General features: G+C 41.4%; 1 long non-coding RNA gene across 1 annotated transcript in view; it reads left to right on the forward strand.

Moving 5' to 3' along the window:
* LOC132540553 (uncharacterized) overlaps positions 1-24,095 on the forward strand; it is a 31,060-nt gene extending 6,965 nt beyond the window's left edge. Inside the window, exons 2-3 of the long non-coding RNA XR_009551756.1 lie at positions 21,814-21,896; positions 22,260-24,095. This is a non-coding gene — a long non-coding RNA (uncharacterized LOC132540553). The remainder of the gene's footprint in view (positions 1-21,813; positions 21,897-22,259) is intronic.
* Positions 24,096-25,411: the final 1,316 nt, after the last annotated feature.

The following is a 25,411-nucleotide window of genomic DNA, read 5'->3' on the forward strand; positions in this document are numbered from 1 at the left end:
AAAGGAGAGGCAATAAGGGATTCTTGTACTCTATATTAAAAACTGTGGAAACAGGGTGAGGGTAGATAGCATAATGGTTATGCAAAGAGCCTCTCATCCCCAAGGCTCCGAAGTCTCAGGTTCAATCCCCTGCACCACCATAAGCCAGAACTGAGCCATGCTCTGGTGTAAAACACATAAAACTATGGAAACACATAAAATATAAAGTGCATGTATTTTTTTATCAGTTATTCCAAGATGAATGTTCTTCATAGCATGCTATAGAACGTCACCAGCACCCTGGATAAACCCACCTCATTTCCCCTCCCAGTCATTATCTGCCAAAGATATCTATAATTTCTGTTGTTACTTTTTGACTAAAAGAAATCATCTTTATAACAAGGATTGTCTTGTATCTTTTCCAATAGATTTTTTTTTTGTTTCAGGTTTTGTTATAGAGTTGGTGAAAGTTTCATCAACAAGTAGCTGTCTCTTTTCTGTTCTTTTAACAATTTAAATTTTATGAGAGAGAGAGAGAGAGAGGGAGAGAGGGGGGAGAGAGGGAGATAGATAGATAGAGGGAGATAGATAGATGGAGAGAGAGAGAGAGAGAGAGAGATAATAGCATCACTGTGGCTTATAAAGTGCTGGATATGGAACCTAGGACACTATGTTACAAGCAAGGTGCTCTAAACACTGAGTAACTTTCCCAGACACTCTTCTCTGCTCTTCAGAAATGTCTAGACATGTAAGGGTGGTATAATTTCTTCTTAAATGTTTAGTGTTGGGTTGGGTCAGCAATTCTGTGAAGATCTGTGAAGATCCTTAAAGAAATGTTTATTTTTTATTTTTTTATTTTATTATTTTTATTTCTTTATTGGGGAACTAATGTTTTACATTCAACAGTAAATACAATAGTTTGTACATGCATAACATTCCCCAGTTTCCCATTTAACAATACAACCCCCACTATGTCATTTATCATCCTACATGGACCTGTATTCTCCCTGTTGTTTTATCCGGGCTGGCTTCACGGGCGGGTAACAGAGATGACCAGAGACACACGGCTGGGCTGAGAACGCAGTTTAATCTTTATTCACTAACGGGCAAATCACCACACCATGTGCTTTTCTCCATCATCCTTTCTCCGCTGCTGCTGCTGGGACTCTGCCCGTCCTTAGCATAGGGGGCCGGGAGAAAGCGGGTGCAAAACTAGCAAGGGGCAAACCAATTCTTCTCAGAGGTCGGGGGGAAGGGAACATACCAACATCTTCCCACCCACTCACTCCCACCCCAGAGTCTTTTACTTTGGTGTGATATGCCAATTACATTTCAGGTTCTACTTGTGATTTCGTTTATGATCTTGTTTTTCAACTTCTGTCTGAGAGTGAGATATTCATCCCATATTCATCCTTCTGTTTCTGACTTATTTCACATAACATGAATTTTTCAAGGTCCATCCAAGATCGGCTGAAAACGGTGAAGTCGCCATTTTTTACAGCTGAGTAGAATTCCATTGTGTATATATACCACAACTTGCTCCGCCACTCATCTGTTGTTGGACACCTGGGTTGCTTCCAGGTTTTGGCTATTACAAATTGTGCTGCCAAGAAGATATGTATACACAGATCTTTTTGGATAGATGTGTTGGGTTCCTTAGGATATATCCCCAGGAGAGGAATTGCAGGATCATAGGGTAGGTCCATTTCTAGCCTTGTGAGAGTTCTCCAGACTGTTCTCCACAGAGATTGGATCAATTTACATTCCCACCAGCAGTGTAGGAGGGTTCCTTTGACCCCACAACCTCTCCAGCATTTGCTACTGTTACCTTTTCTGATGTATGACATTCTCACAGGAGTGAAGTGATATCTCATTGTTGTCTTTATTTGCATTTCTCTGACAATCAGAGACTTGGAACATTTTGTCATATGTTTCTCTGCCTTTTGGATCTCTTCTGTGGTGAATATTCTGTCCATGTCCTCCCCCCATTTTTGGATGCGGTTATTTATTGTCTTGTTGAGTTTGGCAAGCTCTTTATATATGTTGGTTATTAAACTCTTATCTGATGTATGACATGTAAAGATCTTCTCCTATTCTGTGAGGGGTCTCTTGGTTTGGGTAGTGGTTTCTTTTGCTGTGAAGAAGCTTTTTAATTTGATGTAGTCCCATAGGTTTATGCTTGCCTTAGTCTTTGTAATTGGATTTGCTTAATTGAAAATGTCTTTAAAATTTATGCGGAAAAGAGTTCTGCCAATATTTAAAGAAATGTTTAGTGTTGGGCTGGGTCAGCAATTCTGTGAAGATCTGTGAAGATCCTTAAAGAACTATTTAGTAGTGTTGTGTATTGGTGAAGTTGTCTGAGTATGGAGGTCACTTATTGGAAGGTTTTTTTAAAAAAAGTTTTTATTATTACCAATTTAACAGTTTATTATCATTATATCATTATATTAGTGACTTAGTATGTTTACAGAATTGAAAGATTTCAGGAATGTAGCTTCACACCCATTTATGGTGTGTATAAGTAAGTCACCACACCATGGTAGATGGAAAGTTTTTATGTACTGATTCATATATTTAATAAATAACTTAAAAATTTTTTTATTTTTATTTTTATTTATTTATTGGATAAAGACAGAAATTGAGAGGGAAGGGAGGGATAGAGAGGGTGAGAGAGACACTTGGAGCACTGCTTCACCACTTGTGAAGCTTCCCCCCTGCAGGTAGGGACTAGGGGCTCAAACCTGGGTCCTTGCACATTGTAACGTGCACTCAACCAGGTGCGCCACCACCTGGCCCCAAGAAATAACTTTTAAGATTGTGCATTTCTTCTTGCACTGGTTCTAGTAAATTGTTTTTCTAGGCATGCATATTTCTAGACATTTTACAGAAATTTCTACATTTATTTGTGTAGAATAGTTATAATCCTTTCTTCTTATTAGGCTACAACTCTTTTTTTTTTCAATTTTATTGGCTAATGGTTTATAGTTGTTGACATATGGGTACAATTTCCCATCTCCCTATAATGGGTATCCACAAAATACTCTCACTCCCAGCTTAAGCCTCCAAACCTTTTCTCCCTCAGTCAGTCTCCTCTCTTCCCCTTCCTCTCCATAGTCTTCTGCTTTGGTGTAGTACACCAACCTCAGTCCAAGTTTTACTTTGTGTTTTATCTTTTTGTCCCTATCTCCCAAGTTACAACTATGAGTGAGGTCATCCGGTATTCATTTCTCCCTTTTGACTCATTCCACCCAACACTATTTCTTCAAACTCCATCCAAAGTGAGGCAAAGATGGGGAATGTTTTCCTCTATTTTAGAGCTTGTAATCCATTTTGATTTGATTTTGGTGCATGGTGTTAAGGGGTGGCCTAGTTTTACTTTTCTATACATGACTGTCCAGTTTTCCCAGCATCATCACTTTTTTTTTTTCTTTTTACCAGAACAGTACTCAGCTTTGGCTTCTTATAGTGCTGGGCATTGAACTGGAGACCTTTGATGCCTCAGACATGCAAGGCTTTTTGCATAACATGATTATGCAATCTCCTTAGTCCCTCTGTTGCATTCTTAATGCTGTGCTTCATTATTATAGTATTTACTAAATAAATTATTGATTACTTACAGCACAGAAAAAAATACTCTTGTCTCTACTGAACTAATATAATTTCAATTATTTTGGGAATTCAAATTTGACATCCTTAGGTTGACTTGTCACTGTCTTATATGTGTTCCCTTAAATCATCCCTTGTGTAACAAACACAACTGATCATCATTAGAGGGACCATAGCAATTCTCAGTGTAACAGATTTTATCAGACAACATAATAGAAAGGAAGTTCAAAAGGACTAGTTCTGTTAGATTGCTGACCTTGACCTCCTTTGGCTAAAAATCGTGTTTCTCTTCTCTTCTGTTTTTTTTTTTTTTCTTTCCCTCCAGGGTTATTGCTGGGGCTTGGTGCCTGCGTTATGAATCCACTGCTCCTGGAGGCCATTTTCCCCATTTTGTTGCCCTTGTTGTTATTGTTATTTTGCCATTGCGGTTGTTGTTGTTGGATAGGACAGAGAGAAACTGAGAGAAGAGGGGAAGAAAGAGGGGGAGAGAAAGATAGACACCTGCAAATCTGCTTCATCACCTGTGAAGTGACCCTCTTGCTCGAACCTAGATCCTTACACCTGGTCCTTGCGCTTGGCGCCATGTATGCTTAACCTGCTGCGCTACCTCCCACCCCCTTCTCTCTCTCTATTTTTTTGCCTCCAGGGTTATTGCTGGGGCTTGGTGCCTGCATTACGAATCCACTGCTGCTGGAGGCCATTTCCCCCCTTTTGTTGCCCTTGTTGTTTATTGTTGTTGTTGTTATTGTTGTTGTTATTGTTGTCATTGTTGTTGGGTAGGACAGAGAGAAATCGAGAGAGGACGGGAAGACAGAGAGGGGAAGAGAAAGATAGACACCTGCAGACCTGCTTCACTGCTTGTGAAGTGACCCCCCTGCAGGTAGAGAGTGGGAGTCTCAAACCGGGATCCTTAAGCCGGTCCTTGAGTTTAGCGCCATGTGACCATCTTGATTTCTACATATGGAGTGGGGGGGGCAGCAGCTCGGGGGAGTGCAATAGAGCAGTCAGAGACCACGGTGCAGTCTGAAAAAGGCAGGCACAGCAAGACCCTTAGCTTGGGATAATAATTCAGGAGTGGGAAAAGAAGCTGTGGGAAACCATAGTGAATCACCCATAATCCACTGAGGGTTTACTGCAGCCTAATCTAAGTTAACAGAGAAGGTGCTACTCCCCCGCCACATACCACAAAAACAAACCACTGTGCCACTTGCCCCTTGAACAGCAGAAACCACACCCAACAAAAATATGGAGAAGAATACAAATATCTATCTCCATAAGGATTATGAAAACATGTCTGAATGTGATTTCAGGAAGCTAATTATCAAGGCTACTGAGGACTCCAACCATAACATACAAACTCATATTAAGGAATCTTGAGACCTATTTACCACATAATTAAGAATTTCACAAAGAGAGCCCCGAGAAGAAAGACAGGAACTAAAAAATAGCCTTGACAGCAGGAGAGCCTACTTGAGAGGTCTTGTATCAAGAATAAATCAGCTTGAGGACAGAATAGCAAAAATAGAAGACAAAACCTCTACACTCTTAGAAAGCAAAGCAGTTGAAGAAGAAAGGTTCACAAAAATGAGGCAGTTCCCTGTGAGTTAGTAGACTCCATCAGAAGGAAGAATTTGAAAGTGTCTGGGGTCCCTGAAGATGAAGAGAAAGAGAGAGGAGCAGAGAACATATTCAGAGAAATTATTGCAGAAAACTTCCCACATCTAGTTAATGGTGAAAAACTAGCTATAGTAGAAGCTAAAAAGAAAACCAAAGCTACTGAACCTAAACAACTTCAAGAAATACCATAGTAGTGGTCTGGGATGTGGTGCAGTGATAAAGCTTTGGACTCATGCATGAGGTCCCGAGTTCAATCTCCAGCAGCACATGTGCCTGAGTGATGTCTGTTTTTTTCTGTCTCCTCCTATCTTGCTCATTAATAAATAAATAAAATCTTTAAAAAGAAAAGAAATATCATAGTAACATTGTCCAAAAGTAAGGACAATGTAGAAATATTGCAAACTGCAAAGAAAGGAAGAAGTGACCTACAGAGGCAGAACCATAAAGCTGTCATTGTATTTCTCAACACCTGAGAAGCAAGAAGAAAATAAAATGACATTTTCAATCTTAAGAGGTAACAATTATCAACTACATACACTATATCCTTCAAGTATGAAGGAGAAAACAAAAGCTCCCCAAACATACAGAAACGGAAGGAATTCACCACCACCAACCCTGCCCTGCAAGAACGATTGACATGAGTACTGTGAGAGAAGTAAAAGAACTCTTATGAGGTAATCAGTAGAATATAGATGTACACTCAAGCAAAAGCAACAAAAGGGCCATCAATAAAGGAAAAGGGAGCATAGAAAGGACAGAGTGATAGGACCAATGTGATTAAATGAAGGCCAACTATCAAAGGCCTAGACAGCAGACCAGAAACTCCTAAATCTCAATTTTTGCCTCATCTTTGCTGGTAACAGAAGAAAAAATGTTGGGTGGGATAGGTCAAGAAAAGAAGAATGAATATGGGATAACTCTGCATGTAAATGGAACTTGGGAAACACAGTTAGGAAGTGGGGAATAAGGGATGACACTTGGAATGGGGAGGGGTACTGCAACAAAGTAAGGCACGCGGGTAAGAAGGGGCATGAAGCCCCTGATTGGTTTGGGGGTAAAAGTGTGCAGCAGACATCTTTTATGCAGAACAGGGAAACCATATGCATGTGTAAACAGAGGTATTGTGACTCATAAACCCCACCCAACTGAAAAAAATGGAAAAAATAAAAATATAAAAAAAATCACACAAAAATATACCTCATTGTGTTAATTATGTTTAAAAAATAAAAACTCTCTTAGGATCCCAGTTGCTTAACATTGGACTAGTTGATTATGCAAAGTCTGAAGTGAGGAGACTCTCCAAGGAAATTCCTTTCGGTGGTGATTTCAGTTATTGCAATTGGAAACATTTGGTTTTGAGATGTGCTACCGGATAAGAGAGAGAGCTCGTCAGGGCTACATGTGACAGAAACATAAGCGCCACTTCTGCCTGTATCTCCTTGGCTAGAATGAATCATATATTTTACAAGTTAATCCTTCTCCTCCTCCTCCTTCTTGCCTCCAGGATTATTGCTGGGGCTCTGTGCCTGCTCTATGAATTCACTGCTCCTGGTGGCCATCTTTTTCCCATTGTTGCTGTTGCTGTTATTGTTGGATAAGACAGAGAAATTTTGAGAGGAGGAGAAGACAGAGAGGGAGAGGGAAAGATAGACATCTACAGACCTGCTTCACCACTTGTGGAGTGACCACCCTACAGGTGGAGAGCCAGGGACTCAAACCAGAATCCTTGTGCGGTTCTTGTACTTCGCACTATGTGCGCTTAACCTGGTGCGCCACCAACCAACCCCCCTAATTCTTTTTTTTTTTTTTTTTTTGGTGTGTGTATATGGATTATTCCATTATTCCTGGGAAGACATTTTCATTGTTTTTATTTCAGAAAGAAAGAGGGAGACGGATAGACACCACACCACCAGAACTTCCCATGATGCTAAGACATGAACCAGGGCTGTGTGCCTTGTCTACCAGGTGAGCTCTTTTAAGTTCCATAAGTTAATTCTGAAAAGGAATGTATGTGGGAGAGTATGTGGAAATTTAGTCAGGATGAAATGTTCCCATCAAAAAGGGGCTATAGTCAAATAGGATGTACATTTTTATAAACTCAGGGTTGGAGGATTTCTTATGAGGAAAGAAAAAACAAGAGAAGTAAATTTGACTACAAAAAAGTATAAAGGATTTAAAATAGTGAAGGATGCCAAAAAACACAGAGATAAATGACATATTGGAAGAACATATTTGTCACACATATAAATGGCAAAATGTTCAGATTCATCATGTGTCATTTGTTTAAAGAAAAAATGACAAACCAATAGAGAAAATAGCAAAAGTTATTAAAATGCAAAAGTACAGATGATCAGTAACATATGTAAAACAAAGCATATTGCAAAATTGTTGTAATTATGCATGTGCAATATATATATGAACCAAACTGTGTCTTAGATTTTATGAGAACTTAAAATGATTATGAGGAGGGGATAACAGAACATTGGTGGTGGATGTGGTGTGAAACTATATCTGTAAAATCTTGCAATTTTGCAAACCATTATTAAGTGACTGATAAAAAATTTTCAGGAGTCTGACAGAATCTCATATGGTATATTAATTTATACACACAATGCCATACAGAGTCCTGAGGTGTGATGGTGGGAAAGGATGTAGGCTGGGGGAGAAAGTGTTTTGCAGACACCTAATGGGAAGATGAGAGGTTGTACCTATGTATCAACAACTGTACTGCAAACCATTAACCCCCCCCCCCCCCAATAAAAAAGGGAAGAAAACCTAGAATAAGAGAGATTACTATGCTGGTGTCGAAAGTCATTCTCAATATCTAAGTGGAGTAAACTCAAAAGGTAGATAGATCACTTAAGACTTGATAAGCATAGTTTTTTTGGGGGGGATAAATTAAAATTAATAGGGGAGTCAGGTGGTAGTGCAGCGGGTTGAGCGCAGGTGGCACAAAGCGCAAGGACAGGAGTAAGGATGCCGGTTCGAGCCCCGGCTTCCCACCTGCAGGGGAATCGCTTCACAGGCGGTGGAGCAGGTCTGCAGGTGTCTATCTTTCTCTCCCCTCTCTCTCTGTCTTCCCCTCCTCTCTCCATTTCTCTCTGTCCTATCCAACAAAATTAATAACTACAACAATAAAAAAACAAGGGCAACAAAAGGGAATAAATAAATATAAAAAATAAAAAAAATTAAAATTAATAATCTGAATAGATGATTGATGACTGATATATTGATAACAAGATGAACATCATGATAAAACAAAAAACAGGGAAGAATGTGGACAAAAATTTCAATATTTTTTTTCTCTTGAAACTAGAGGAGAGGACATTCACTATGTAATTCTAATAGTTTTAAAACTGGTAACTTTTTTTTTGGCTCATGACCTGGATTCAGTGCTCCAGGATGGCTTTTTCAGTTATAGAGAGACAGAGATAGAGAGACAGAGTCAGAGAGGGAGAAATATTGCACCACAGCTGCAGGGGAATAAGTCATAAGCAGTGAAGTAGGTCTGCAGGTGTCTATCTTTCTCTCCCCCTCTCTGTCTTCCCCTCCTCTCTCCATTTCTTGATGTCCTATCCAACAACAATGACATCAATAACAACAGAAATAACGACAGCAATAAAACAATAAGGGCAACAAAAGTGAATAAATAAATAAATAAATAAATATTTTTTAAAATGTGCTCTTTGTGTAAAGTCCAAAAAGCCTCCAGATGAGAAACTTGATTTACTGTCCTTTGTGATCTTAGCTGTCTGCAGTGACAGGCTCCACATGCAGATCAAATTCTGATGTACAGCCAGGAAAAGAAATCCCAGGAGAGAGGACTTTGGGGTCACAGGAAGATAGGAAGGGTTGCTATATTTTTTTAGTTGTTACTTTCTGGGGGATTGGAGCTTGTCAACTCTTTCAAATACATAGAGTTTGTGTCCTCTGAGTTGGTCCCTGAGAAGAAGCTGCCTTTCTCCCCTGTTTTGCCAGAGCTAGGGACAAAGTCCTTCTAGGAGAGGGAAGGGAATGGGCATCCCAGAGGACCCAGCTCATTTACAAAAAGAGAAAGCCCAGCAAATGGAAGCTGACATGTAGTGGACAATGTGTAGGAACCTTGACCCCAAACAGGCTTCCTGAGCTAAGCTCCATGACTCTCCCTTGCCAGTGCAACTCAAGGAGTGTGATGAGTTGGCTTCAGACCCGAGGGCTTGGAGCCAAGGTGAAAAAGTAGCAATATGTTAAAATAGACAATCATTTTTGTTTGTGTGTTTTACAGAGGGGTAGAGAGAAATGGGCTATTGTAGGGTTAAAAGAATAGGAGAAATAAAACACTGCTGTACAATCATTCAGTTACTTTTTGTAAAAGTCATTTCTTAAATGAGTGAGCTCCATTCTTTTTCTCTCAAAGATTTGTTTATCCTATGTGAGTTTCACATCATATCTCACACTCACACACACAGAGATAGAGAGAGAGGTAGAGAGAGAGAGATGAGACCCCACCTGCAGGGGGGAAGCTTCACAAGTGGTAAAGCAGGGCTGCAGGTGCTTCTCTGTCTGTTTCCCTCTCTACCTCCTCCCCTCTCAATTTCTCTGTCTCTACCCAACAATAACTTAAAAGTTAAAATATTTTAAATGCTGAGAGAGAGAGGTGGAGAGAAACAGACACGAGGGAGGGAGAGAGAGATACTGGAGCACTACTGTGGTACATGGGGTGCTGGGAATTGAACCAGGAACCTCAGGCATGCAAGTCCAACATTCTGCCAGTTGAACCATTTCACCAGTCATGTGTACTCATTTTTTTTCTTATTCATTAAAAAATATTTATTTATTATTTTGATAGGACAGAGAGAAATTGAGGAGGGAGAAGGAATGTAGAGGGGAGAGAAAAAGAGACACCTGCAGCACTGATTCACCACTTGTAAAGCTTCCTCACTGCAGGTGGGGACCAGAGGCTTGAACCTGTGTCCTTGCTCATGTTAATGTGTGCGCTCAGCTGGGTGTGCTACCACCCAGCCTCATGAGCTCTATTCTTAGCAGGCTAAAGTCCACATTTTTCTCTAGACAAGATGGGGATGTGTGTGTAAATTCTAGTTTTCTCTGAAAATTGGTGATCCCATGTTAGAGAGGGTTTACCCACCTAAAATATACAGAATATTTTGTTCATTATATCCCTAAGGGTACTAAATTGGGTGTGTGTGCAGGCATGTGAATGCACTTTCTCCTTGGAAAGTCTAGCTCTTTCTTATCTTGTAATTTTTTAAAAATTTATTTCTTTATTGGGGAATTAATGTTTTACATTCAACAGTAAATACAATAGTTTGTACATGCATAACATTCCCCAGTTTCCCATTGTAATTTTTTTTTTTTTTTTAAACCAAAGCACTGCTCAGCTTTGGCTTATGATCATGAAGGACTTGGAGCCTCAGGCAAGAGAGTCTATTTGCATAGCCATTATGCTATGTACTTCTGCCCTTTATTGTAATATTCATAGCTCTCAAAAGTGGATAATATGTCTTGTAGGGTAGAAGAGGGTGGGGTGGGGTAGGGGAGTCAATGTGGAAGGTTACTGTATTAACTGAGATGACAAGTAGTGAAGTTCTGGATTGAAAACGTCACTCCAGTATTAGGCTTCAGGATCGGTTATCTGGTCAGATTTACAGGGGAGGGGTGGGGGCAACCCAGCTTAAAGGTCATCACACCCATATGCATATGAATCACTTATGGAGTGATCAGTGGGAACAGCCGCTCTGGGGTGGATCCCCAAATTCCACAGCGCTGACCAGCTCCTCACTAGTTGGAATATGACGCAGTCCTCAAGGCTGACCTTCTGAATAGCTGTGGTCCAGCTTTCTCAACCTGAGACGTTGACATTTTGGGCCACAGAATACTCTGGAGGAAGGGCCCATCCTTGCTTTGTATTGTAGGATGTTTAGCTGCAGCCCTGGCCACTGGCCACTGGCCACAAGATGGCAGTATCACTTCTCCAGTGTAGCTAACTGCTCCAGAAATCCCCAAACACTAGGAGGGTGATGGTGAGTCTTAAGTATTATTATTATTTTTAATATTAATGATTTAAGAGTAATAATATTTAAGATTTTAGGGTATATTTACTTTTTAAAAAAGGTTTTATTTTAATGAAATGGCAATACAGAGAGAGAGAGAGAAGAGGAGAGGAGAGGAGAGGAGAGGAGAGGAGAGGAGTGGAGAAGTGAAGGGAAGGGAAGGGAAGGGAAGGGAAGGGAAGGGAAGGGAAGGGAAGGGAAGGGAAGGGAAGGGAAGAGAAGAGAAGAGAAGAGAAGAGAAGAGAAGAGAAGAGAAGAGAAGAGAAGAGAAGAGAAACCAACCAGAACAGTGTTCACTCTGGGTTATGGAGATACTGGGGATTGAACCTGGGACCTCAGAACTTCAGGCATAACCATTACAATATCTCACCAGTCCAAGGGTATATTTTCACATCCACATATGCTTGTGTGTAATTAGCCACACCCAGCACCAACGTTGTTTAGGCTCCTTCTCTTTCTTCTCCCCTACCCCTCACTTCCTCTGAAAATCATCACAGTTCTCATCAAGTCTAAGAAATAGTTTGGCTATGTGGGTCAGGCAATGGCACACTGGGTTAAGTGCATAGAGTACTAAGCACAAAGACCCACATCAATGATCTGAATTTGAGATTCAAGAATCCTGGCTCAAGCCCCCTGCAGAGTAGTCACCTCACAAGCGGTGAAGAAGGTCTGCAGATGTCTTTCTATCTTTCTCCCTCTTTATCTCCTGCTCCCTCTTCATGTCTTTCTGTCCCATCCTATAAAAATGAAAAAAAATGGCCAACCAGAGCAGTGGATCTGTGCTACAAGCACCAAGCCCCAGTGATAAGCCTGGAGGCAAAAAAAAAAAAAGTTTGGTAGTACTACTACTAATTTTGCAAGTTTCTTTGTTTCAGTTGTGCTGTGCTGTGTGCTGTGTGCTGTGGTGTGTGCTGTGTGCTGTGGTGTGTGCTGTGTGCTGTGCTGTGTGCTGTGTGTTGTGTGTTGTGTGCTGTGTGCCGTGCTGTGCTGTGTGCTGTGTGTTGTGTGCTGTGCTGTGTACTGTGTTGTGTGCAGTGCTGTGCTGTGCTGTGTGCTATGCTGTGTGCTGTGTTGTGTGCAGTGCTGTGTGCTGTGCTGTGTGCTGTGTTGTGTGCAGTGCTGTGCTGTGTGCTGTGCTGTGTGCTATGCTGTGTGCTGTGCTGTGTGCTATGCTGTGTGCTGTGTTGTGTGCAGTGCTGTGTGCTGTGCTGTGTGCTGTGCTGTGTGCTGTGCTGTGTGTAGCACTGTTCTGTGCTGTGCACAGTTTTACATACGAATGTACCAGTGATTATATATATATATATATATATATATATTTTAACAGCCCACTCCCCAGCTCTGGTTTATGGTGGTCCTGGGGATTAAATCTGGGCTTTTTGGTGCCTCAGGCATGAAAGCCTTATTGCATAACCATTTTGCTATCTCCCTAATGTGCCTTCCCCATGTTCTATTTTTGAAGGGCTTAAAATGATGTCTCACTGCTGCTTTCTCATGCTGTTTTAAATGAGCAAAGTTAAAGAAGTATTCATCCTGTATCTATGTGACAACTAATCAACTTTCTTTTTGGGACAAGCACTGGGCATGGAGGCTCAGTCCTTACCAAACCTGAGTCAATTTTTCAGAATTAAATTTTGTTTCTTTTTTTCATTTTTTTTAAACTTGTGATTAATAGTAGGTTACAAAATTGTAAGATTACAGTGTATACTTTCGCACCACACCCACCACCAAAGTTCAACACCCCGACCCTCCCATGCCCCAAAGATAACCACCATAGTTTTAGAAGCAATTTGCTTGCTTCTGTCTTTTTCAAGTTCAGGTGTCAGTTCTCTAGATTCCAGTAGTTGTTTTTCATTTCTTAATTCATTCCAGTTTCATCCATTTTGCCCTAAAGAACACAATATCATTTTTTTTTATTGCGGAGTAGTATTTCATGGAATATACATACATATATATATATATTTATTCTTAAGCCAATAATCAATTGATAATGAACTTAAATATTATAGACTTCCAGGACCATGATGGCAGTAGAAGGAATTGTTTGCTTTGGTCCCAAAAGGAACAGCTAGTTAACAAAGAGATTTAAACACAGAGTCCCATAGCCAGTGATGGGACGAGCATGCTGTGCAACTCAGGGACCAACACAGACCTAAAAAGGACAGACACAACAAGTGCTAAAGAGGGTGTGGAGTGGAAGAAGCTCTATAATGTTGGTGGAACAATAAAATGGTCTAGCACCTGTGTAAAATAGTTTGGAGATATTTATTTATTTATTTATTTTGCCACCAGGGTTGTCTCTGTGGCTATGTGCCTGCATTATTCCTCAACTCCTGGCAGACTCTTTTACACACACAGACACATATACACATACGCACAAACACAGACACACAGACACACACACACACACACACACACACACACACACACACACACACACACACACACACGAAGAAAGAGAGGACACCACAGTAGTGAAACTTCCTTCAGTGTGGTGGTGGGGCTGGGTTCAAACCTGGATGGCACACAAGGCAAAGAAGCTCACTATCCAAGTGCCGAATTAACCTCCATCCTCTTAATAGAGTCAGTATTTTATCTATTTGGTGTTTGTATTTTATGGTTATCTACGTATTATCCACAGAAGAACCATGCACAGTACTATAATTATGCAGTCCTTTTCCTTCCTAAATTTAGAAATGCCTTTTAGTTTTTCTTACAGAGTTGAACTGGAGGCTGGGGAGATAGCATAGTGGTCATGCAAATAAACTTTCATACCCAAGGCTCCAAAATACCAGGTTCAGTCCCCAGCACCACCATAAACCAGAGCTGAGCAGGGCTCTGGTAAACAAACAAACGGACAAACAGAGTTGAACTGGCAGTGAGGTTGTACTACTGCCAAATCCTTGTACATCTGTATTCCTTAAGCTTCCAACTCTTATTGTGCCTAATGCTTGGCTTAGTCATCTAGCCATTCAAAGCTTCTTGTTGAATCTTTACTTTGACTTCTGTGGCATCTGATAACATTCACTCCAGCTAAGAAAATGTTTCCCCCTGTAGGCACCAATCTCTTCAAAGATTTCTGGTTAGTTGTTTCCTCGTATGATCTTAAGTTATCTAAGGAGGTAAAAAAAAGTCCTTAATATGCTGTTTACTAGCATTTTTCTTGTTATAAGGGCAGACGTGATGCTTTATCCAGCTCACTATAATCCCCAAAGATCTATTTTAAAGTTCCTACTTCAGACCTTGTTTTTGAATATTTTTGCTCTTTTAAAATGCTATCCTTACTTTCATGATTTGTAACCCTTATTTAGTCTATATATTAAATCTAAATATAGCTTTTAATGGTGTCTTTCAGATTTTTTTCTTTTCTTTTCTTTCCTTTTTTTGTTCTAACAGAGAAATTGAGTGGGAAGGTGGAGCTAGAGAAACACCTACAGTACTTCTTCACTGCTCATGGAGCTTCCCCCTACATGTGGGGACTGGAGGATTAAACCCAGATTCTTGTGCATAATATGTGTACTCTACCAGGTATGCCACTTCCCAACTCCATTTCAGACTTTTTCTTAAATTAATGATTTAATAATGATCAACAAGAGTTAGGATAACAGGTGTACAATATAATTCTAAACAGTTCCCACCACCAGAGTTCCATATCTTATCACCTCTATTGAAAGGTTCTGTATTCTTGACCACTCTGGGAGTGTGGACCAAAATTCTTTATGGGGTGCAGAAAGTGGAAGGTCTGACTTCTGTAATTGGTTCTAGGTGGCTGGTTGGCAGGTTTCATCCATACGCCCAGCCTGTTTTTATCTTTCCCTCTTGGGGTAGGGGTCTGGGGATGTGCGGTTATAGGATATATTGGTGAGGTCATCTGCCCAGAGAAGTTGCGATGGTGTCATGGTAGCATCTGCAACTTGGTGGCTAAAAGGAAGTAATACATAAAGCAGAACAAATTGTTTAATAAATAGGAACCTAAAGGTAAGAATAGAGCAGATTAAACTAATATTTTCAGTTTGAATGTTAATTTTTTCTTGTGTTGCTTCTGACCACCTCTTTTTTAAGAAAAAAAATCACTTATTTGCAAAAACAAGAGGATGAGAAAAAGAATGGGGGATGGAGGAGAGGCCTAGAACATCACTTTGATAAATGCTGTACCAAGTATCAGCTCCAGATTCTAGCATGCAGCTCCTGTGCTCTACTTTTGAGCCCCTCTTGGATGCTGGTTACTGTTCACCTCTCTATATGGTGGCTGATCATAGCATTTTAGTGGTGTTTTCAGGTGGAGTTTCAGTAATGCTACTCTGAATTTAATTGTTTTCCCCAGAGCACTGTTCAGCTCTGGCTTATGGTAGTGTGAGAGTTGAGCCTGGGACCTGGGAGTCTCAGACATGAGAATCTGTATAACTGTTACAACTATTATGCTATCTCTCCCACCTGACATTCTAAACTTTGATTTGTTTTTTTGCCAAAGGCTTAAAAAAATTTTTATTTTATAGATGGGGGTGGGGGTGGGGGAGAAATCTCCTTATCCCAGGCCGGGCAAGTTTCTTGTGAATCTACTGTATGTTTTCTTCTGTCAGTATCTCAGGATATGATTATTTTAGATCAGTCTTCATGACTGTTGCGGTCCCAAATCCCTGTTGGTAGCATAAAATCACATCAGCACATCTGAGATTTTTATTTCACCATGATGTATCTTAGTGTAGATCTATTTGGGTTCAGGAATTTGGGAATTCTTTCTATTTCTTGAACATCTACATTCTGACCATATCCCAACTTTGGAAAAATTCCTGCTATTATTTCTTTGAATATGGTTTCTAATCCCTTTTTCCCCTCCTTCTGAAACCTCTATAATTCTGATATTTGCTTTTCTAGTGGAGTCTTCAATCTCTTGAAGAGTTCCCTCATTTTTCCCAAATATTTTTTCTCCTTCTACTTTGAAATCAAAGAGTCTAGCCAGTTTTCTCCCTTTCCTTCTTCCTTCCCTTCCCTTCCCTTCCCTTCCCTTCCCTTCCCTTCCCTTCCCTTCCCTTCCCTTCCCTTCCCTTCCCTTCCCTCCCCTCCCCTCCCCTCCCCTCCCCTCCCCTCCCCTCCCCTCCCCTCCCCTCCCCTCCCCTCCCCTCTTTCTTTCTTTCTTTCTTTCTTTCTTTCTTTCTTTCTTTCTTTCTTTCTTCTCTCTTTCTCTCTCTCTCTCTTTAAGCAGAACATTGTTCAGGTCTGGCTTATGGTGGTTAGGGGAATTGAACCTGGGACTTTGGAGCCTCAGGCATGACAGTCTGTTTGCATAACCATTATGTTATCTACCCCTCTGATGTCTCCTATTTCTGATGTTCTCTCTTCTACATGGGTGATTCTTTTTTTTTTTTTTTTTTTTACATGGGTGATTCTATGTCGTATGCTTTACATTGGCTTGTTCCAAATGGCGCCCACGTGGACCTGACCTGCGCATCTCTCAGATAAGTAAAGACAATTTGGCTACCTATGCACGATGGCCTTCTCTTCTGCTTGTGAAGAGATCTCCAAAGGCCTCTGCTCTTTCTTCACGAGACTGTTTTGCTGTTTCTGGAACATTTATCTCTGGACCACTCTGTGGTTTCCACTCGCTCGAGCGAACTCAGAACAGCCAGCAGGAAGAGCCAGCGGGCGGGAGGCAAGGCGCGGAGCTGCTGTTTCCACCTGGTCAAACAGCCAGCCAGCTGGCTGCGCCCAGACAACCCCGCGCACCGCGCCAGCAACCCCGCAGCCCCGCAGCCCGCAGGAGGCCTACGCCACCATGCAAGAGCCCGATGCCAGCACGCTAGAGCCCGATGCCAGCACGCTAGAGCCCGATGCCAACATGCTGGAGCCCGATGCCAACATGCTGGAGCCTGAGGCCAACATGCTGGAGCCCGATGCCAACATGCTGGAGCCTGAGGCCAGCCCACAGGAGCCGGCTCTCCACCGCGTGGTGCAGGGCACTGGACGCTTGATCCCTCCACGCTGCTTGGCCACTGCGAACAGGGCAGCAGACATGGCAGGGCCATGGGGCAGGGCCGCGGCGTTCTATCATGGCCGCCACCCCTGGGCACCTAGGCTCACGCCTTCTGCAAAGCTGGCCTGCCTGCCCTCTTTCTATGAATTCTGGAACCATCCCGGGCCTCCCGGACCCCCGGGCTCCCTGCCGAAACTGGGCACACGAGATGTCCAGCCGCCGGTCCGGTCTGAAGGCAGACAAGCTGGAGTATGCAGAGATTTGTGCAGAGATCGCAACCTGCAATTCCTAGAAGTGGAGCTGCGCGGGAAGCCACCTCCGGATGGTGAACCCCCCCCCAACAACTAAGACAGTACAGATTTAAATTCGTGTTTAAAATGACATGTCTTCGTAACAAAGGTTTCTCTCCTCGTGTATTAATGACTATGTTTATGTGTATGTTTAAAGTTTGGTAAACAGTAGCTTTAAGGCTAAATTCTTACTAGTCAAAGATAAATGAAAAAGGTTTTCAACGTAATTCTCATAAAGATAAAAATTAACTTACATTTAAAGTCTGAGGTAAAAATTAGTTAACAATCAATATATTTCAACTAAGTTGGTCTAAATAAAAGGTTAAATAGACTTGTTGATATATAAAACACTACCTTCTCTATTAGAAATGGTAGATCGCACAATGGCTATGCTAATTATTCTCATGCCTGAGGTTTCCTCTCCGGCCCACACCTAGGGTGTGTCTCCATCTTGAATGGGTGTAACAAAAGGTTAAAAGACGTTGTTGATATGTAAAAGTCTCAAATTCCTTCTCTATTAGAAATGTTAGATCGTGCAGTAGATATGCTAATAACAAGTTTTGTTTCATAGTAAGTAAGTTGCAGCCAGCTGCCTTTGGGACCCTAGGCCGTTCCCCGCCCCCATGCAAATGCCCGTCGAGGCAAGTAGCCCCCCAGAGGCAAGAAATGTTTTTTTTTTTTCAGATATGGCCCCCTCAGGCCTTCCCTTGGCAACATGCTGGTTTTGGTTATATATGTTTCTGTTCACCCCACACCCTTGATACTATAGTCATTTAGTTAAAAAGAAAAGGGGGAATTGTCGTATGCTTTACATTGGCTTGTTCTAGCCCTCCCCCTCCAAGAGAATTGGATGAGTCCTGTTAATTTCGCGGGCCTGCTTGGCCCCGCCCCAAGGGACCCTGGGAGAGGGTTCCGGAGTCCGAGAGTTCCTGAGTTCCCCAGTGACAGAGTTCCTGAGTTCCGGAGTTCGAGAGTGCGAGAGTGCGAGAGTTTCTGAGTTCGAGAGTAAGGGAGAGGGTTCTTGAGTTCGAGAGAAAAAGAAAGAGTGCTTGCGCCGCCGCAAAGAGACAGCCGAGTTCTGTTTGGTGATTAGTTTGTCTTAGTTTGTGAATCGTTGTTCCTGAATAAAGAAATACAGCTGCCCTGCCCAGCCGTTGTCTCCGCGTCTCTGTTACCCGCCGTGAAGCTAGCTGGAGCCATCCCGAAATTTTAACAACAATTCTATTTCCTTGACTCAAGACTGGAATTCATTGAGAGAGTCCTTCACACCCTGTAACTCCATTTTCAAGTTTTCCAGTATCCTATCAAGTGAATTATTGAAGTCATGGAATTCCTTCTTAATCCATTTCTCCATATTAAATTGAGAACTTTGTATTTATAAAATTTCCTGACAATGTATGTTCTAAGTTCTTTTTCTGATAGTTCTTCTGGATCTGCATTATTAAGATTCTGGCCATCATCTTGACTTTGCAGACCCAGCATCTCCCTAATGTTATCCATTTGTATTGGTTTCTGTTGGTCTACAGGTGGTGCTGGGTTCTGCTTTGTGTGTGAGTTGGTAGTGGTTGGGCAGGGTGGGTGGAGGGGTGGGGAAAGGAGTTGACGAGTTGTGAAGAAGTGATGTAGTATTGAGATTATGGTGCCTGATAGTTCTTAAACAGGTCCTAGTCTGGCAGGGGGTGGGGGTAAGGGCAGGAGATCTCAAACCTCCTCCTTTTCCTAGACTGATTCCTAAAGAAGAATGTCAGAGGGATCTCTGCTCTTAGGTCAGTCCCTTTCCTGATTGCAGGGTGGTCTGATCCTATTCACCAGGATCTCTATGGCAGCTGGAACGCCTTAAAAGTTCCGTTGGCTTCTCTGATGCCACAAGGATACAGTCCTTAGTTTTCTGATTCCCCTGGATTGCCCCCCTTCCCCCCACACACTGATGCTCACTCAAGAGCCTATGGCTTCTCTAGCTTTAAACAATGGTCCTGAGTGCTTTTCCATAAGCTGCTCAGTTCCTGAGTATTTCTGAGAGGGGCCTTTGAATCTACCACATAGATTTAAAGCAGTTGCTAATATGGAGCCCACCAGCAATACAGTGCTGTTGTTTCTTCTTGAGTCTTTCTCTCCCTCCCCTCCTATTCTCATTGTGCATTTGTAATCACCAATTTCTAGACAGTGATACTTTTTTCTTTACCAGAAATACTAGCCGTCCTTTGATAAGATTTGTTATTATGTTATACTATTTGTTTTCTGGGAAAGAGTCTTCCTGAGACCAGGTCAATATAGCTCCACCCCAGAAGTCTCTGAGCCTTGGGATTTCTGTTACTAAAGATCATGGTTACCAGAAAGTGATATTATATTTTACACTTCTGCTAGTTTGTCTCCAGAAGGTTCCTCTTCCCATTGGTCCAGTCTGCTCCTCTGCCAGCCTAGTGTTCAATATGGTTGGAAGTAGACACAGTAAAACTTTTTGATGACTAAGATTTCATGGCAGTCCAAACACATCCTTTCCTGTTACTTTCTTTAAGAGAGATGCAGGGCAAAACCAATTTGGAACCCTCCCCCCAACTCCACCTTTGGTTACTTGGTATAAACTGCTCTAATTTCTCTAGCTTGAGTTCTATAAAAAGCTATTGTATAGGGAGTCGGGCGATAGCACAGCAGGTCAAGTGTAGGTGGCGCAAAGCACAAGGACCAGCATAAGGATACTGGTTCCAGCACCCGGCTCCCCACCTACAGGGGAGTCACTTCACAAGCAGTGAAGCAGATCTTCAGGTGTCTATCTTTCTCTCCCCCTTTCTGTCTTCCCCTCCTCTCTTCATTTCTCTCTGTCCTATCCAACAATGACATCAATAACAACAACAATAACTACAACAATAAAACAAGGGCAACAAAGGGATAAATAAATAAATATTTTTAAAAAAGCTGTTGTATGAAGCTGGGTGCTGACACACCTGGTAGAGCACACACACTGCAGTGTTCAAGAACCCAAGTTCAAGCCCTTAGTCCCTACCTGTGTGGGGATGGGGTTCTGAAGAGCTTCATGAGCAGTGAGACAATATTGTAGTGCTCACTCTCTCTCTCCCCTCCTTGCTTTTCAACTTTTCTGTTTCTACCTTAAATAAATATAATATTAAAAAGGAATATAGAAAAGAAGCTGATATGCAGGAACTCAGATCTGCTCTCTACAGGGATGCAGCAAATGCAAGTAGACATTGGCGAGTAGGTGAAGTTATCTTCAGATCATTAAATCCTTAAGTTGCTCCAGTGAAATTGAAAAATTAAAGTGAAAACATTTCTTTTTTTTTGATTTTTTATTTTATTTATTTATTCCCTTTTGTTGTCCTTGTTGTTTTATTGTTGTAGTTATTATTGTTGTTGTCATTGTTGGATAGGACAGAGAGAAATGGAGAGAGGGAGGGGAAGACAGAGAGGAGGAGAGAAAGATAGACACCTGCAGACCTGCTTCACCGCCTGTGAAGTGACTCCCCTGCAGGTGGGGAGCCGGGGTTCGAACCGGGATCCTTATGCCGGTCTTTGTGCTTTGTGCCACCTGTGCTTAGCCCGCTGCACTACAGCCCGACTCCCAGAGAAAACGTTTCATAAGGGATTGAAATTCTTTTTTTTTTCTTTTTAAAAATTTTTTTATTGGGGAATTAGTGTTTTACATTCAACAGTAAATATAATAGTTTGTACATGCATAAAATTTCCCAGTTTTCCATATAACAATACAACCCCCACTAGGTCCTCTGTCACCCGTTTTGGACCTGTATTCTCCTCCCCCCACCCCAGAGTCTTTTACTTTGGTGCAATACACCGATTCCAGTTCAGGTTCTACTTGTGTTTTCTCTTCTGATCTTGTTTTTCAGCTTCTGCTTGAGAGTGAGATCATCCCATATTCAAGGCATTGAAATTCTTGACATTTCCCTAATTGCTAACATACTGACTACATTTTACTCTAGCAGTTATCATTCAGTAAAGGGCAGCCTTCCAAAAGGAATTTAACTGGGTATATTAACTTGTCTTTAATGTATATAATGTGATTTCTGAGGACTTCATTTGCCTTTCTCCAAGGTAAGGCAGTTTCAATTATCAGTAAGTTTAGAGAGGTGTATCACAGTTGTTATGGTAAGGGGGAAAGTTTTGCATGAAGAAGCTATGCTATCACCCAGTTTTTCTTTTCTCTTGTTTCTTTTATTATTTATTTATTTATTTATATTTTTAAATTACAGAATAACATGTCAACAGGGATTTGAATCCACACCATTCCCACCACCAGAGTTATGAATCTTCACTATTGCTTCCATTTTCATAGGTATCAGATTCAACACACTTCAAAGAGATTTCCCAAATCACAAGCAGAAGAAAATATAATTTTAACCTCAAGCTTAAAACTGGGTAAAAGAGAAATATTAACAGTTTTTTTCTACTTTACCTAATTAAAAATTTGCTGCCTGGCCATTCTTTAAATTCTTTGAATAGATGTAATGTTACATATTTATTTCACAGTGGTGAAAGGGGAATGAAGTCTGATTTTATTGGAAGAATTAGGACAGAAATGATTTACTTTACAGATCAAGAGTGACACAAATGACTGGGGAGATTGCATAGTGGTTATGCAGAACAACTTTCATACCTGAGGCATCGAAGGTTCAAGGTTCAACTCCCAGCACCACTAGTAGCCAGAGTTTAGCAGTGATCTGGAAAAAAAGTCTGTGATTATAATTATAATCTAATTCCCTAAATGTCTTCTGTTTTCAGTCATCTAGATGCACTGATGTGTGTGTGCTGCACAATGAAGCCTCAGAAGCAGCCTACTTCTTCCTTTCTACTTCTCCTGCTTTGGGAAGTGAAACTTTAGGTTTGTGAATGTTTGGGAAAGTGAAGAAAACAGAGCATACAAGTCTTGAGTGGACCTAGAGTCCTATTCTAGTGGTTGTCACACTGAAAGTGGATCTGTTCTTGGCATATCCTCATCAACATTGCTATCAGCATCTTCCAGGAAAACACAAGAAACACCATTAGCAGGTGTAATGATACAGAGCCAGAGGATTCTGGTGGCACTGGGAAGAGAGCCAGGGTTCTCAAAGCTTCTGATGTGCTAAAACCCAGCAGATGTGAGTGAAGAATAATATATACACGTTTGCCTTTGGTAAAGTATAAAAAGTAAATTTAGGCATTGAAGGAAGAGACTTAACTATATGCCCCAGATAATGCCACCAGCTATGATGTCTGATATGATCATGACAAGGTCATCTAGCACAGTGCTGCTTGGAATGTGGTCCAGGGACTGCCACTGGGCCAGCTGTTTGGTGACCATCCCTGAGAATGTCATGCTTGAGAATCTAATATTTTATCTACTGTACCACTTCCTGGATCACTAGGGGGGTGGTGGTAGTAAAATCTCAAGGAAAGGGTTAGTGGTCACATTTAGAAAAGTGAGGTTTAGAGAAATTATGAACATTATCTAGATTTCTGTACTGAGACAAATTCCTGGTCAATATACATGAAATTTCTTCTCTCTTTTTTTAAATGATAAGGTTCACATTATTTCTATTTTTTTACTAGTGATTTTATACTGATTTACAAAACTGTAAGATAATAGGGGCATAATTTCATATAATTTCTACCACTGTGTCCATCCCCTCCACTGAAAACTTTAGTACTTCTCTCAAGGTCACAGATATGGGCTGATTCTGTAACTATCTATCTATACCTATGCATATATATATTTCCCCCCATTTTTAATGGTTCTGCCTTCACTTTATTTTTTTTTCTGTTCATTTATATTTATTTTTCCCTTTTTGTTGCCCTTGTTGTTTTTTTATTGTTGTAGTTATTATTGTTGTTGATGTTGACATTGTTAGATAGGACAGAGAGAAATGGAGAGAGGAGGGGAAGACAGAGAGGGGGAGAGGAAGATAGACACCTGCAGACCTGCTTCACCTTGTGAAGCAACTCCCTGCAGGTGGGGAGCTGGAGGCTCAAACTGGGATCCTTATGCCAGTCCTTGAGCTTTGTGTCAAGTGCTCTTAATCTGCTGCGCTCCTGCCCAACTCCCTCACTTTCTTTCTTTTAAAAAAATTTATTAGTGATTTAACATTGATTTATTACATGTCAGCAGGGTTATAATTTCACACTGTTACCACTTCCAGAGTTGTTAATCCCCAATCACCCCACTGCAAGCCATCACAGTTCCCCTAAGGCTGCAGACATGGGCCAACCATCATCTCTACAACTGTCTACATTTGTACATAATTTCCCCCTTTAAAATTTTTTTCTTTTTTCCCCCTTATTGGGGGATTAATGTTTTATTTTATTTTTTAAAAAATTTCTTTATTGGGGAATTAATGTTTTACATTCAACAGTAAATACAATAGTTTGTACATGCATAACATTTCCCAGTTTTCCATATAACTGTACAACCCTCACTAGGTCCTCTGTCATCCTTCTTGGACCTGTATTCTCCCCACCCACCCACCCCAGAGTCTTTTACTTTGGTGCAATATGCCAACTCCAGTTCAGGTTCTACTTGTGTTTTCTCTTCTGATTTTGTTTTTCAACTTCTGCCTGAGAGTGAGGTCATCCCATATTCATCCTTCTGTTTCTGACTTATTTCATTTAACATGAATTTTTCAAGGTCCATCCAAGATTGGCTGAAAACAGTGAAGTCACCATTTTTTATAGCTGAGTAATATTCCATTGTATATATATACCACAACTTGCTCAGCCACTCATCTATTGTTGGACACCTGGGTTGCGTCCAGGTTTTGGCTATTACAAATTGTGCTGCCAAGAACATATGTGTACACAGATCTTTTTGGATGGGTGTGTTGGGTTCCTTAGGATATATCCCCAGGAGAGGAATTGCAGGATCATAGGGTAGGTCCATTTCTAGCCTTCTAAGAGTTCTCCAGGCTGTTCCCCACAGAGGTTGGACCAATTTACATTCCCGTCAGCAGTGTAGGAGGGTTCCTTTGACCCCACAACCTCTCCAGCATTTGCTGCTGTTGCCTTTTCTGATGTATGACATTCTCATAGGAGTGAAGTGGTATCTCATTGTTGTCTTTATTTGCATTTCTCTGACAATCAGAGACTTGGAGCATTTTTTCATGTGTTTCTCGGCCTTTTGGATCTCTTCTGTGGTGAATATTCTGTTCATGTCCTTCCCCCATTTTTTAAAATTTATTTTTTATTTAAGAAAGGATAAATTAACAAAACCATAGGGTAGGAGGGGTACAACTCCACACAATTCCCACCACCCAATCTCCATATCCCATCCCCTCCCCTGATAGCTCTCCCATTCTTTATCCCTCTGGGAGCATGGACCCAGGTTCGTTGTGGGTTGCAGAAGGTGGAAGATCTGGCTTCTGTAATTGCTTCCTCGCTGAACATGGGCGTTGACTGGTCGGTCCATACTCCCAGTCTGCCTCTCTCTTTCCCTAGTAGGGTGGGTCTCTGGGGAAGCGGAGCTCCAGGACACATTGGTGGGGTCTTCAGTCCAGGGAAGCCTGGCCGGCATCCTGATGACATCTGGAACCTGGTGGCTGAAAAGAGAGTTAACATACGAAGCCAAACAAATTGTTGAGCAATCATGGACCCAAAGGTTGGAATAGTGGAGAGGAAGTGTTGGGGGGGTACTCACTGCAAACTCTTGTGTACTACTGCTTTCAGGTATATATTTTGCACTAGTTTATGGATATGTGTGAACATATGCTCTCTCTCACAGAACCTGGTCTATATCTAGGTTTTGGGACTTTGTTAGAAAGTGATCCACCTTGGACGGAATTAGAGAATACTATGAAAGGAAAGGTCTCACCCAAGTAATGAAGCTGAAGGGTTGTCATTCCACACCTGAAGTCTCTGGACACTGTCTGAAGTGAAGCATGTTGAGGTGGCAATCGTTGCATTGA

Source organism: Erinaceus europaeus, chromosome 1 (genome assembly GCF_950295315.1).
Source record: "Erinaceus europaeus chromosome 1, mEriEur2.1, whole genome shotgun sequence".
In the NCBI taxonomy this organism is placed as follows: domain Eukaryota; kingdom Metazoa; phylum Chordata; class Mammalia; order Eulipotyphla; family Erinaceidae; genus Erinaceus; species Erinaceus europaeus.